We start from the raw sequence: 15,920 nt of genomic DNA on the forward strand, positions 1-15,920 counted from the left end.
CATGAGATAGTGGTGTACAGCCAGCTTGATGTATTTGGATGGAAGAGTGTGGTTGAGCAGCTTCAGGAAGGCAGTTCGACAAACGTGGAATAAAAGACGAACAAAAGAGTGGAGGTGTGCTTCAAGTTCAGATTTTGGGAGTTTAACCAGGAGGCGATGGGCTAAACATGTGCATCTGGTGGAGCTGAGGAAGGTCTGAGAGAGCAGAGTGAGCTAGCACCCCTCTTCTACAGATTCCACGGATCCGAGACTGGCCTAAATTCCAGGGCTGCAACTAGTTTTGGAGACCAGCTTTAATATCTGGTCAGCCCAGGAAAGGTCGTGGTTGACGGTGCAGCTAAAAGTTCAAGAGAATAAACCTCTAAAAGTACTAACCATGAAATTAGATCTACGTGGATTCATTTATTAATCTTTCTGGAGAGATAGGATGAGTCTACTACATTTGCCAGAATTAAAAGACATGTTTCATTTGTCAAACTTGCACCTACCGATTTCAGAACAGCAGAAGGTGACTCCGTTGCTTCCTGCCGGTAGTCTGTAGGTAGGATTGGACACTGACTGGCATCATATCATCATCGACCAAAGTAAGGTCCTGATTTGGATTTGAAAGAGAGGATTTGCTAGAACATTGGAGATGTCGTTTACATGTGAGAAGAGCAAGACTAGGCCAGTGATGCTTTGGGGGGCTCCAGTGTTGATGAGGAGAGGAAAAAAATCCAAAATGTGTTGACTGCGGATGGGGAGGAAGTCAGAAAGCCAGGTATGATGGTGGCCTTGCAGTGAAAATTTGTGAAAGTGGATATGAATTATTTGAAAGTTTGGCTCTTTATCAGTGAGGTCAAGCTAAGCTATGACAAACCGTCATAAAAGACCATTGTGCAGTAGTCTGCAAATATTCAAATGCACTTGGTTTAAAAACCAAAGCGACAAATATTTAACGTCACATTTCCACTTGCATATGGTGCTGTGCGTAGGTGGTCAGCTCAGCACAGACGTACGTGACTGGGCCTATGCACATACCCAATGATGTGCTTTAATATGTAATCCTGACATGACATCTCCAAAATAAGATGTTTCAAGGAGCTTGAGTGTCAAACCACGTATGTCCTGTTAATTACAAACCGATACTGACAACCTGACGAGGCAGTAAATGCTGGTCGATACTTATCTTAGCTCAATATATGCTAGTCTAAGCCATCTCTACAAAAAATAGATATCTTCTACTGACAATTCCATCTGACAACAAGACAGAGTATTTAACATTGTAGGGCCCATACAAGGTATATCGATTACAGTAGGTCTGAGCAGAACAAATATGGACTCACTCACTGAGTGAGAGACAGCACAGTTACAACAGCTTTAAAGAATACCTTCAGGAACGTGTGAGGCTAATAAGTCCCCAACGTTTCATTTGTCAGACCAGCACCGAATCAAATCCATAATACGGAGCACATCCATCTTTGAATGAATGATACACATTAAATAAGGAATACTAGCAAATACCACCCGTCGCGTAAGAATATTAAGAGAGGGGAGATTGAGAAAGAGGGGTCGCAAGTCGCAATTTGGCGTTTGCAGTTCGCCACATGTTCCCATACACAAACCTTCGTTTTTGTTTGCATTACAACCCTTCCTGGGACTTCCCTGAATCCATCGTCATTGGTTTCATTGAAATCCGTTTAGCTGTTCTCAAGTTATAGCATGACAAACAAATAGACAGACAGACATGGCTCCTTTTATAATATAGATTCAATGTATTAAATCAGGTTATCCTTAATAAAAGGTTAAGCATCTTATGGTTAAATTAAACAATGGTGTTATCTCGCAGACTTCTTCATGGTATCTTTAACGTCAATCAACAACCAGTGCTGACATTTCTTTGTCTGATGCTTGTTTTTTGACATACTGTATATATTATGATGTGCGTAGAAATGTCAAGTGTTAAGTGTTACCTCCCCAAACCCCAGTTACGGTGCCCCTCAGAGTCTGAAGAGGGAATGCAGCAGAAAGATTTGTTATTTTGAGTGTTCTAATAAACCATGGTAAAACCACACCAATGCAATTGTGTAGAACAAAACAATTGTATTAAGAACTCTCACATACACAATAATAACACGATTAAAGAAAGCACAATGAAAATATCACTTGCATCAAATGAACAATACATATGATGGTACAATCATTCCCCAATGCTCTCAAAGCAATAAACTCACGATACGCCAAACGTGAGTGGAATGTAACATTCCCCAATGTCCGTGCACGAATCTCCATGCTGGGTGAAGGTTGAAGTCATACAGAACGACAAGAACAGGCAGTTATCGGTGCGGCTGCGAACGAGGAGTTACGAGGTGAGAGGTTGATATGGGAATTGAGTCGATATGGGAACCAACGGCAATCCACACGATGATGTTGATATGGGAATCCCAATGACAAAACACAAAGCACCAGGCGGACGGCCTCTTCGAGGAAAAAATGGCCGATCAGCCTGTAATGGAGGCTCTTGCTTTCCCGCCAACAATAGCTCACGCATGGTAATAAAACCTGAGATGCAGGTTTAATTGCAATCACAATATAGGATGATGTCGCGGGCAATCCCTTTCACGGGAACCCTCAACTCATTCGCGACCAATATCAAAAAAGTCCACTCACAGCCTCGATGCGACTCACGGCTGTATCTCTCATGGCCATCTACTGTCCCTCCGATCTCCACCTCTCTCCTCTTCTGGTTTCTTTGCCGCCTTTTCCTTTTTCCTTCACAAACATTAATTTTTACCTTTTACTAAAGCCATCTCCCTTTCAGACAGAAATGTTACCAACAATATTACCTGAAACTAAAAATCCTACAAGTATATAATAACAACAAAGGCGGAAGTGACAAATCCGTAACACAAGAGGTACCCATAGTTTAGTGAATCATGAATGTTAAGTGAAGTCTAAAATGTCCCATATGTGTTGATACCGGATCATATGTCATAATCCTGGGGCCAGCTTCCTGCTGTTGTAATTGTTGTTGTACTCTTTTCCTACTCTCGCGAGATTCAATAAAGCGTCAGTGAGACTTGGCAAGGTCATGGCGTAGGGTCACTGAATACGATCGCAACACCATATAAATGTTTAAGATGATAAGTTTAACCAGACTTGATTGTGTAATGGTTAGAGAGTACACGCATACAAGCACACAAAACATGCACAGACGCATGCACATAACACCACTGCACAACATGCCACACACAACACACGTGCACACAATACAACTCACGTACAACATGTGTACAGAGTGGCCACAAAGTCCCTATGCACGCAGTTAGAATTTAGTTAGAATTTATCTGTATATACTCCCCTCCATTCTCCACACAAATTTGATTTTTTTTCTCCATGTTCTTCTGGACATCTTCTTCCATGTTGAGGGTTGGAGGTCATACAAGCAGCCCCTGACAGCTGTTTTGAGGTCCTCAACTGTAGTTAGGTGGAGATGAGAAATTTCCTCTTTCACAATGCCCCAAAGCAAGTTGTCACATGTTGTTAAGTCCGGACTTCGAGGAGGCCACACCATCTCAGATCCACATCCAATCCATCGTCCACTGAATTTGTCGTGAAGATATTCTCTAACTGCGAGAGCATAATGTGCTGGTGCACCATCTTGTTGCAGGATAGCTGTTGCCTCGAGACCTATCTCACGCAATTGTGGAACAAACCACATCTGACGCATGTTCAAATAAGCAGTGTGATTGACACTTGCATTGAAAAAATATGGCCCTATCAAGTGATCTTCTGAAATTGCTGCCCACATCATGACATGAGGAGGAGGCTGTTCAATTTCCCCATAAAAACGAGGATTTTCTTTGCACCAAAAATAAACATTCCTGGATCGATTGCTGAGGTAAATAGCACACTCATCCGAAAAAAAATGCTTCGGCTTGATTTAAAAAATATATATATATAACCACCTTTAGAGACCATTTTTCCCCGCAAAGCGGGGGTTGGCCTTTTCGGGAACCGTGGTTGTTGTTGTTTTTCGGTCCCCTTTTTGAAGCAATGTTTTACGGCCGGATGCCCTTCCTGACGCCAACCCTTTTTGCCGCCTTTAACGACAAACAGGGAATTACCAGTGAACTGGTACTCAATTAGCTGACCTCGGAAGGATGACAGGCTGAGTCAACCCCCCTGGCGTTAATTCAGCGATCGACCGGGATTCAAACCCAGGATCCTTGGATCCTAAGCCGGCACCCTAGCCGCTAGCCCAACACCAGGGATATGCTTCGCATGTTCAAATAAGCAGTGTGATTGACACTTGTATTGAAAAAATATGGCCCTATCAAGTGATCTTCTGAAATTGCTGCCCACATCATGACATGAGGAGGAGGCTGTTCAATTTCCCTATAAAAACGAGGATTTTCTTTGCACCAAAAATAAACATTCCTGGATCGATTGCTGAGGTAAATAGCACACTCATCCGAAAGAAAATGCTTCGTCTTGATTTAATGGTGGGAAATCGCGGCAGAAGAGCCTTGCTCTAAATCAAGTCAAATAAAGGACACTCCCTGTTGAAAACGCCTTCTTCTTCCATGCCCACATCATGTCGCTAGTAGGAGCTGGCTTATCGAACCTCTGCGAAAATCTTGTCCTTATGTCTTCAAAACTTGCTTCTTGTCATGTGCGGTCATGAACCCAAAGACAAGTAATCAGTCTGTCTTCTATCGTGTACTCATTGGTTTCTGTCATGCCGAAGCCGCACTTGGAAAACAAATAAAACAAATAAGTAACAGAGGACACACCAGTATGCATCCGGACTTTGTGGCCACTCTGTACATGTATACAACGCACACAAACAACATGCGTGCACACAACGCACAGCACACGACGCCATGCAAAACAATACAAAACATAACAAAGCAAAACCAAAGCCAAACACGTGCATAAACCACAATCGTGCATGTGCACATACAAACCACAACCCATTCACATTTGCAAACGCGCATTCGCATGCCACCATAACTGACCCCCATACCACCAGTCTCTCCACTCAGGTCTGCGCAATCACAGGCCCCCCTCCACTTGGGTCTGCCAAATATCAGGCGCCCCCTATTGTACCATGGTAGAGTACCCGTCCCACAGACGATCTTGTTGTAAGCCTATGTATTCCATGATTCTTTTACATGGGCGGTGTATGGGCAGCAAATCGCTGCCTTGATCACTCCCAAAAATAAAATTAACCCGTTCTTACATATATGAAGTGAAAACATGGGTACTACTTATGTGTATATATCATACATTGTGGTGATTAGCTCGGATAATTCCACCCTCCCCCCAAAGGAAGAAAATGCCAAGGTAGGTGAAATATATATTTTTGAAAAATTGATGGAATCAAACGAAACTTGCACATGCACAACTTCAGGGTGTTCTCATGAATTCCTGAAAGTTTCAGCTTCCGAGATCAAAATATCTCAGAGTAGATGATCATACATACATGCATGAATATACATACATACATACATACATACATACATGCCTACATACATGTATACATACACACATATATACATACAAACACACATATATACATACATACACACATACATACATACATACATATATACATACTGTTGCGGATATGGGATTTGCATCCACCCATATCCACTTGTAAATATTCCCCTATTTCCTCAATACTTCCCAACTATCCCCAATCCCCCATTCCCTAGTCCCATTTTCTGTAAACAACACTCTGTAGACCCGACCTCCCCCTATTTCCCCCATTAAATGTCGTGCCCAGGTCCACCGCATCTCACGTAGACAACTATAGGACATCTTGCTAGTTATTCTTAGTCTATGTCAGTCAAGGACTCGTTTCCATTAATTCTGACCCTTCGTTGCACCAGAATGTGATTGTATGGCACCGTTAGGAAGTTTAGGACCTCCCAATACCTCCCCGCAGCTCTTCCTCACGGTTCAGCAACAACAACAACAACAACAACAACAGCAACGGCGGCGGCGTGCACAGGGAGTGCGCGTCCTCACTCCGGCTTGGTTGGTAGGGGGTGTTGGGAGGGCATGAGGCCTTCCCAACGAGCCGCCATCGAACATGTGCTCGACGGGGTTACCAAGTAGGGGCTCGCTGTCAGCTCCTCGTCAAGGGCGGAGCCCGGTAACCCCCGCACCCAATAGAAGCGGCGGACCGGTCCCATCTGGGGCGGAGCCAACGAGCCGAGGGCGTGTGACTCCCCGCTGAGCATGCGCAGGAAGAGGGAGGTGACGTCAGATGCGCGCTGAGCTTAGAGAGAGAAGGACGCCACCTCCGAGCGCTGTGACACCTCCCCGCATCTCTGGACTGGACCGTGCTTTATCCTGTCCCCGAGCCAAGGTGCACCTTGTGCTATCAACTGCCTCTCCCTTCCTGCCATCAATCCCTGTGTAAGTCAGCCTTGTTCCGTTTGTCTGTGGTCTGTCTGGGATAAGATAAGATTGTATTTAAGTGCCCATCTCTTCTGTGTCTTTTACCTCACTCTGCCATGTAATCTACCCCCTTTTCTCCACCACTGTAATTATACCCTCCTCCGGAGGTCTTGAGAACTGTACCCCTTGCGTCGTTTCATCTATCCCAGTCGTTGTGTCCTTTCCATCATTGATTTAGCATAGCGCGATTTGGTCAACGTCTGGGTGGAATCGGGGTCTAGTCGGGGAATAACTGTTCGGTCGCGGTCATACCAACCGCTCGGTCAAAATAACATCTAAACCGCGTCCGTAACAATACATACAATCATACATACTGTCGCGTTCCGGACGATTAAAATCTTTCCCAGGAACAGATAGCCGAACAAGCTGTTACTCCATGGCGTTCATCAAATGTGGCGGAGTTAATACACACGGGGGGGGGGGGAGGTGGGAGGGGGAGAGTGGGAAAGGGGAGGAGGAGGAGGATGCTGAAGAGCACTTACCTGCACGGATTCCACCGGCAGTCCTCAAACCTGCAATAAATAAACTCAAACGAAACCGGATTTAAAATGTCCAAAAATACCGGCTTTATTAAAAGAAATGCCGGTAATACAAAATAAAATACGGTCAAATAAATTCCTAAATTGGGACGTCCCCACAATAGACTTGAAACACGGACACAAGAAAGATAACGATATATAAAATAACTGTGTGGTTATTTCGTGCACTTAGCTCTGATCACTGGTGGGGGGTCGCGTCAGGGGTCATCAAAATCGTCCGGGGTGTTGGCGGGAACCGCCCGGTCCTTGGTGGGAAACGGTCGCTTCCGCGTTGCTAGGCCTCCGCACGCCCTCAATCACTAGGCCGTGCCCACCGGCACGCAACAGGCTCTCCGCACGAATCGAACAGGCTGAGTGCAGCTCACTCCTCCAGCCGGGCCTGTCCCCATCATCCCCGGGGGGAAGCTGCAGCCCTCGGTCCGCGGCACTGCCCTTTGCCTCTGCACATCCACCAGTGGTGTCTCCGAACACAGCCGGTCCGATCGATTCCTTGAGCCAATGGTCCAAGCACAATCGTTCGCTTTATTGTTCAGAACGAGACAGACAAATGCCAACTGCCGCGATCCAAACCAGATGCAGAAAGCAGTGAGAAGTGAAGAGAAGAGCGAAGTGAAGAGAAGAGAAGAAGAACAAAAATGTCTGCTAGCGCATTCTTTTATCACCCATGCTCTCACGTCATCGGCCGAGCTTTGCCAATCAGCGATTCCCTTCTTACCAGTCCTCCTGTCAATCAAGAACCCTGACCAACCACGGCTCATCGGGGCATGGCCTCGGCCTGCCCGTCCTGTGTGTGCCTCCCAAGTCGGGGTTGTCAGCTTGTAGGGCTCAACGCATGATTTCCGCTAGGTTTTTTTTTTAATGAGTGTTTAAATGTGGGATTCTATCCCTACGTGTCTATGGTGCGGTGCCAAAAGAGACAAAGGAATAGATACAGAGGTAACGATGTATAAGGGATAATTTTACCCATAATCCATGAGCGAATTAACACAACAGCCAACCTTCGTATGGCCACACGTAACACTTAATCCGAACACACGACCTACAAGATCCCTACTTATTAAATGGTGGTTCTTCTTCATCACGACAATCGGAGCATGCTAATTTATGCAAATCTACCTGAACTAAAGTAATCACTGACTACCCCCTACAAAGGTAACAATACATACATACACACATAAATACATACATCCATACATACATAAAATCATACATACATACATGTATACACTTGCTGCATTACATACATATTCCAAAGGTTTACACAGGATTTGCAAAACAAGGTGTAGTTCAAGCTGTTGACGAACAGCAGCACCATTGGTTCAATATTATATTTCTGGCCATAATTACTGGAAAGCAACATATTGCAATATTGTTTTTAAAAATTTAGATATACAGTACTTATTTTTTATCATTCTGAAAAGGAAGGAAGTTGGGAGGCAGGAGGGGTGGGACGGTGGGTTAAGCTCCAATGGAATCCCAATCCCCTGGATGCGCATACACATTATACACACACAAGATAGACTTTTCAATGGTATTTTGGATTCCCAAACCAAAGGAAAATACAAGGCGGTGCAGACACTGTAATTTGAAGCATTTCCCTTCAACCCCATTGCTGATACGATGGCGCAGAAAGAAACACATATGTTTAGCAATAAGCCAGGATATTGCGCACAGAGACGCCAAGTCATGAATAATTCACTTAGGAGTTCTGAGCGTATTTCGAAAAAGAAATAAATAAGTGGAATAATATAGCATCGTTTGATTTGGCGCCATAAACGCTTTTTCTTGACGCACGTGAGCACCATGGCTTGAGCACGTGCGATAACCACATCCTCTGTATTGTCGCGATAAGAAACCCTGAGAAGGACAGGCTTTCACTTTGGGTTGGAGCTTAATGACGTGCAAGGCATGGCGGAGCGAGTACAGCAAGAATTCGCGTAAACAATAAACCATTTCTCTTCTGATAAAAAGCGTGCCTTTACGAACACTCAAAGCGGATCCCGGTATTCAGATGGAAGATGGTCGAGTGGGAGAGGAGGGAGGAGGAGATGTTGCTGTAGGGAGGGCCAAGTGAGCTGTTCTATTCTATTGGTAGAAAACGCATTAGGATTTTTTTTTTTTTTTTTTTTTTTGTATACTGAATCGAGGCTCGTGAAAGAGCCAACATTTATTTCACAAACAAATCAACCAGATAAACAAAATATACAAAAAGAGGGAGCGGAAGACAAGATGGGGAGAGAAGGGGAAGCACACAACCGCAACATTTGAGAGCAGGGAGAAGTGTGGGAGGGAGAGGGCTTGGGGGGAGGAGGCGTGGAAAGGGGGGGGGGGGGGGGAGAAAGGTATAAAACACAAGGGGACCGAAATTAGCGGGGGTAGAAAAGATCAAGGTTTTGGATGGGGGAGGATAAGAGATGGTGGTGAACAGCTGTTTTAAAGACCTGGAGGGTGGAGTGGGATTGAAGAGAGTGAGGGAGTTTGTTCCAGAGGCAGGAGAAAAGAGGAATGAAGGAGTGAAGGTGAGCAGAAAGTCTTGATTTTGGCAGTTTAACCATAAGAGGGTTGCAGGTCCTCTTATGGGGCTAGGATGAGCAAGTATATGGAATGGGAGGACAACAGGCATCTTACAAGTCACGTGCATTGATATATTTGGAGGAGAAGAAGAAGAGGAATGTCTCTGCTTTTGTCTGCAAATAGTGCAAATAGGGATAGGGTTATGGTTAGGGTTCTCAACACCCTGAGAACATTCCACAATATTATGCGGGCCTACCTCATGCAGAAAATAGCATAATGGTCTGTATGTGATTCAAAGATGCAGCCAAATGTACATCGTGTCAATTGCAATAAAAACAAGGAGAAAATGACATAAAAGGTCACAGCCCCCATGGTTTTAGAAATTTTGCTGCACGGATTTAAAGGCTGTCAGTCGGCCATCTTGGGTCAGAATACAAAACAAAATCTTCTGCATATGTATACTTTCATGTATTGCCTTTGTACCAAGTTTGAACAAGATCAGTCCATGCATGTTGAGAAATGGTTGGGGACATGTTTAAGTAACAAAATGGCCACCAGACGGCCATCTTAGATCTGATCTCGAAAAACAATGACGTGCATATGTAACTCATCATTCATTTTCTGTGTGCCAAGTTTGAACAAGATCGGTAAATGCATGCTAAGACATGGGTGAGGACATGGTCAACCGTCAATATCGGGTTTTCTACAACTAAAATGGCCGCCAGTCTACCAGTCGGCCATCTTTGATCAGATCGCAAAATAAAGTGAGGTGAGCGTATATGCTGTCATGTGCTGTGCAATTGCCAAGTTTCAACAAAATTGGACCATGCATGTTCAAGAAATGGTTGGGGACAGGATTAAGTAACAAAATGACCGCCAGTCGGCCATCTTGGATCTGAACTTCTTGTGAAGAAGAAGAAGAGCATATATTGTGGTGTAGAACTAAGACATGTTTGGTTGCTTTTAAAGGAAGAATATGCATTTACATTTCTTGTAGATTCAGTTTGAAGATATATAGAAAAGAGGGGGTGAAGCAAAATGTAGAACAAGAATCAGAAGGAAATTCACGTTGAAATGACGATTGTTGTATAGTGAAAAATAAAGTTTTTTTGGTTTGTTTTGATTTTCTTTTTTAAGCAAGGAAAGGAAGTAGGGTAATGCTTCGTAGGTAGAAGCGAGATAATGAGGAAACATAATGTTGAGGAAAGAAAGAAGGAATGTTGAGGTCAGAAAGAAACAAAACATTGTGACACTTTCTATCCGAGGATAGGACATGCCAAGTCTTGGACAATACGAAACAAAATGAATCGCAAAAACAACGAATGAACCAAGATGATATGTTGCACGGGATAACAACAGCAACACCGAAACAAGACACAAGAACATAAAAAACACAACAAGTCCAGTTCAGAAAAGACTCAGTTTTAGTGATGTGGAAACAAAGAGCATAGGTTTTCACCACTATGCAGAAAACCCTGAACCAGAAAACCCCACCACCATGTGCAGAAAACCTGACCACCACGTGCAGAAAACCCAAACCAGAAAACCCCACCACCATGTGCAGAAAACCCAAACCAGAAAACCTCACCTCCATGTGCAGAAAACCCAAACCAGAAAACCTCACCTCCATGTGCAGAAAACTCAGAACCAGAAAACCCTGCCACCATGTTCAGAAAACCCCAAACCAGAAAACAACACCTCCATGTGCAGAAAACTCAGAACCAGAAAACCCTGCCACCACGTTCAGAAAACCCCAAACCAGAAAACCTCACCTCCATGTGCAGAAAACTCAGAACCAGAAAACCCCACCACCACGTGCAGAAAACCCCGAACCAGAAAGCCCCACCACCATGTGCAGAAAACCCCGAACCAGAAAGCCCAAACCAGAAAACCTCACCTCCATGTGCAGAAAACTCAGAACCAGAAAACCCCACCACCATGTGCAGAAAACCCCGAACCAGAAAGCCCAAACCAGAAAACCTCACCTCCATGTGCAGAAAACTCAGAACCAGAAAACCCCACCACCATGTGCAGAAAACCCCAAAATAAGAAAACCTCACCTCCACATGCAGAACACCCCGAACCAGAAAACCTCACCTCCACATGCAGAAAACCCCACCACATGTGCAGAAAACCCCGAACCAGAAAACCTCGACTCCATGTGCAGAAAACCCCGAACCAGAATACCTAACCTCCATGTGCAGAAACCCCGAAACAGAAAACCGCACCTCCACATGCAGAAAATCCCGAACCAGAAAACCGCACCTCCACATGCAGAAAACCCCAAACCAAAAAACCCCATCACGACATGCAGAAACCCCAAACAAAAAAACCCCACCACCACATGCAGAAAATTCAAAACCAGAAAACCCCATCACCATGTGCAGAAAACATCTTGTACAAAAGCTGCCTCATTCATACAGACAAAATTCACACTCATGGGTTTAAATTCATGCACATAGATATGCAGACAGAGATATTAGACAATATTTGACATGATTTTGTTCAACATCAGACAAACAAAACCAGTGACCTTGGAGGAAGTTAAAGTCGCTTCCTGGAGCACTCTGGGTGCCAGCGACACAATTTCTTACGTCAATTTTCTTTCCACAGTCAGTGGGGAGATTAAGAGGAACTTAACCACACTCCCCTATGCTCCTGCACACCCCGCCCCACCATGGGGTGCCTAAGCCTACTCACGGAGTTTATCCATGTTCTATCCGCTAAATACTGAGCGTCAAGCAAGAAAGCAGTAAAAAAACAGTGCAAACAAATTTTGGTATCGTCAGGAGTCGATCGTCAGGAGTCGATCTACTCTCTCCTGGTACGTAGAATAAACAGTATTTGTAGAATTTCAACAAAAGCCACATCACTGTCCATATCGGTAAATATTATTCCATCGTGTTTGGAAAAACTGGAAAATTGGAAAACTTTGAAAAATTGGAAAAACAATATAGCCTATTTTACTCCCAGGCGTCCCAGGAATACCCACCCAAAATATCGTTGTGATCGGTTGAGCCGTTTTTGCGGTACCTTCGAACGGACGGACGGACATTTGGTGAATTATAGTAAGACTATCCGAAACCCGTGGAACATCCACGGAAAGGAGGATGTGGTGTATGGATAGAGTGTACCATTATGGATGGCATAGGGGGAGCGCTCATGGGATCTTCTTCTTCCGTTAAGCTCCAATATTTTCTCTTTAAGTTAAGTCCAATCAGTCCTCTCTGCTCGAAGTGCTCAAGCCATGCCTACCCGCTCTCATACTTTTATTTCCGTTCGGTGTAGAAAGAGATTGACATATCGTTTGTCTGTTTTCAGCTCGTTATCTTTAAGCTTCCTTACGTCTCGCCACCTGCTACACCTCTCTGAGTTACGAGGATTTATGCAAGGCACCCCGAGTATCGCAACGTCACTCCATTTAACTTTATTAAAATGACGATAAAGACGTGAAACCCGTGGAACATCCACGGAAGGGAGGATGTGGTGTATGGATAGAGTGTACCATTATGGATGGCATAGGGGATTTGCTTGTCCGAGTAAGAGTTAGGAAGAAAGATCAATTTTCACTTGTGCAAAAATGCTACTCACAATTACATCGCCTGTGCGTCGGCCTGTGATTGAGCCAGAGAGTTGGCCTGTGAGTCAACTTCCTTTCCAATGTCTGCAAGAATTGAAATACTGATTGTGAATGTGTAAAATTATATGAAAGAAGAACATGCATATCAATAGACGATGCCATCGAAAAGGAGAGCAGCTGTCAATAGAAAAGGATGTCTGACTTATCAATTTGACATTATTGCACAGGAAATGACAAACAAAGAAACAGTTCATTTCCATTGGGTAATATTACGATGAGAGATCAGCCGATACCTTTATTATGTCCATTATATGGATGTCCATTATATTATGTCCATATGTCCATAACTTTATTATGTCCACTTAGCTCTTTCACGAGCCTCGATTCAGTATACAAAAAAAAATAAAAAAATCAGCATCCATGGCACTTAGAAAAAAAACGCAGCATCAGCCAGCCGCAGCCAACTATCACGTACCGTCTCGAAGTCAATGCCATCCTTTTATCTCTTCGTATACAAGTACAACTCACTGATCGCAACGTCACTCCATTTAACTTTATTAAAATGACGATAAAGACGTGAAACCCGTGGAACATCCACGGAAGGGATATCGTTCGTCTGTTTTCAGCTCGTTATCTTTAAGCTTCCTTACGTCTCGCCACCTACTACACCTCTCTGAGTTACGAGGATTTATGCAACGCACCCCGAGTATCGCAACGTCACTCCATTTAACTTTATTAAAATGACGATTAAGACGTTTCCTTATAATTTCAAATGTTCAAGGGAATAAAAAAGCTTCCTTACGTCTCGCCACCTGCTACACCTCTCTGAGTTACGAGGATTTATGCAACGCACCCCGAGTATCGCAACGTCACTCCATTTAACTTTATTAAAATGACAATAAAGACGTTTCCTTATATATCCTAATTTAAAATGTTCAAGGGAATAAAAAGACCATTTGGTTCACACCACCCATCACACCACTCGACTGTCCAATCAGCGGACGGCTCGCATCGCCTTCGCCCAGCAGACACCAATACGATGGTGTCGTAAGATGGCGTCGTATCGGCCGATAATCGGATGCTTTTGGGTCCCAAAGTCGGCGAATTCAGATTTTTCGAGTATGGCTGTACGTGATAAACAAAGAGCACGGTTCGTAGATGGAAAATGCATTAGTGCCGTGGGCATCGGGTCACTGGGTGCGGCGTAAAAGGGATAACAAAGTCGAGTCCTTACGGTATTATTATATAGATGTAATGTTCTTTCATATGCAGCAGGGCAGCACCATTGGTTGAGGGTGCAGCTGTGTCGCTGATGCAGCACCCTCTGTCGGTTAGGGCAGGTACTGCATTTGTAATTTGTGGCAGAGTGCCGGTGATGGTTCGCCTACTCTTCACGACGGACATCATGGGATCTTTAACATACACCAACTAATGCTGGCAGACAAGACATCCGTTTGACGTCCATCCAAGGGACGCATCGATAAGCCACCCTGCCTGTGGAACACCGGAATGACAGTTTATAGCTGGGTCGGGATTCCAACACAGGTCAGACCTCCAGGCCATCATGCCAGCCCATAATCTGTAAGGATGTGGTGTGTTACCTTAGAGGTGGTTGAAAATGCTTCCCTTTTAGTTCAGAATTTTACTTTTAGTGCATTTCTATCTTAAATCCGACTATACCCCTTCCTGAGAGCTCAGTTTGTGTTGGGTTTCTACACCTCATTCAAAGAGTGGTGCTGAAACTGCAGCACTGAGAAAGTATCTGAGAAAATTTTTTGGGTATTGGTTATTGGTTATCGGTCTTACGTGGAATGTTTTACATCGGTACTGCATGATTATGCCGATTAAAGAAACATTCCGTTTTTGCCTGAGGAAGAACTGCTGAAATCCATCTATCTGCGTTCTTCCCAACATCTTTGTTCCTTTTACATTTGTCTCTACTTTTTCATATTTCTATTTATTAGTCCCCTACCGGTGTACACCGGAGGGGACTATAGGTTTGCACTCTGTCCCGCCGTCTGTCGGTCTGTCCATCCATCCATCACGCAAAGAACAGTTTTCCGGACTTTTTTCTTTCTAAACTCTTAAAGCTAATGATTTCAAACTTGGTACATGGTTTCCTAATGATAAGTTACAGATCAGGTTCGAAATTCACGACGTTTCGATCATTTTTGACAAAGTTATGGCACTTTGAACTTTGGTAATTTCCCCAACAGTTTTCCGGACGACAGACTGCCGGTAGGGGACATGTATTGGAGCGCAATACTCAGAATGCTTGTTCATTCTAATTATTGCTTCTACTTTGTTTCTCTCTTTCTTTATATATCTGTCTTCGGAAAAGTGATTTTTTTTTTTGTATATAAGATCGAGGCTCGTGTAAAAGCGAACATTCATCACAAAAAGACAAACTGACACATAAAACTTATAACAAAGGGAGCAGGAGACAAGACGGAGAGAGAGAGGGAAGCACACAAGCACAACAACAGTAGAGAACATGGATATCGGGAGATCTGTGGTAGGGGGAGGGCTTGGGGGAAGCAGCATGGGAAGGGGTAGGGGGTGAGGGGAGGGAGAAGTATAAAGCACAAGGACACCAAGGACTTCCAGGACAGAAGTTGGTATTTCAAAAAGTGGAATTGGGGTGAAATTAGCGGGGGTAGAAAAGATCAAGGTTTTGGATGGGGGAAGATAAGAGATGGTGGTGAACAGCTGTTTTAAAGACTTGGAGGGTGGAGTGGGATTGAAGAGAGTGAGGGAGTTTGTTCCAGAGGCGGGAGAAAAGAGGAATGAAGGAGTGAAGGTGAGCAGAGAGTCTTGATTTTGGCAGTTTAACCAAA

The sequence above is a fragment of the Myxine glutinosa genome, chromosome 5 (assembly GCF_964187855.1).
Source record: "Myxine glutinosa chromosome 5, kmMyxGlut1.1, whole genome shotgun sequence".
In the NCBI taxonomy this organism is placed as follows: domain Eukaryota; kingdom Metazoa; phylum Chordata; class Myxini; order Myxiniformes; family Myxinidae; genus Myxine; species Myxine glutinosa.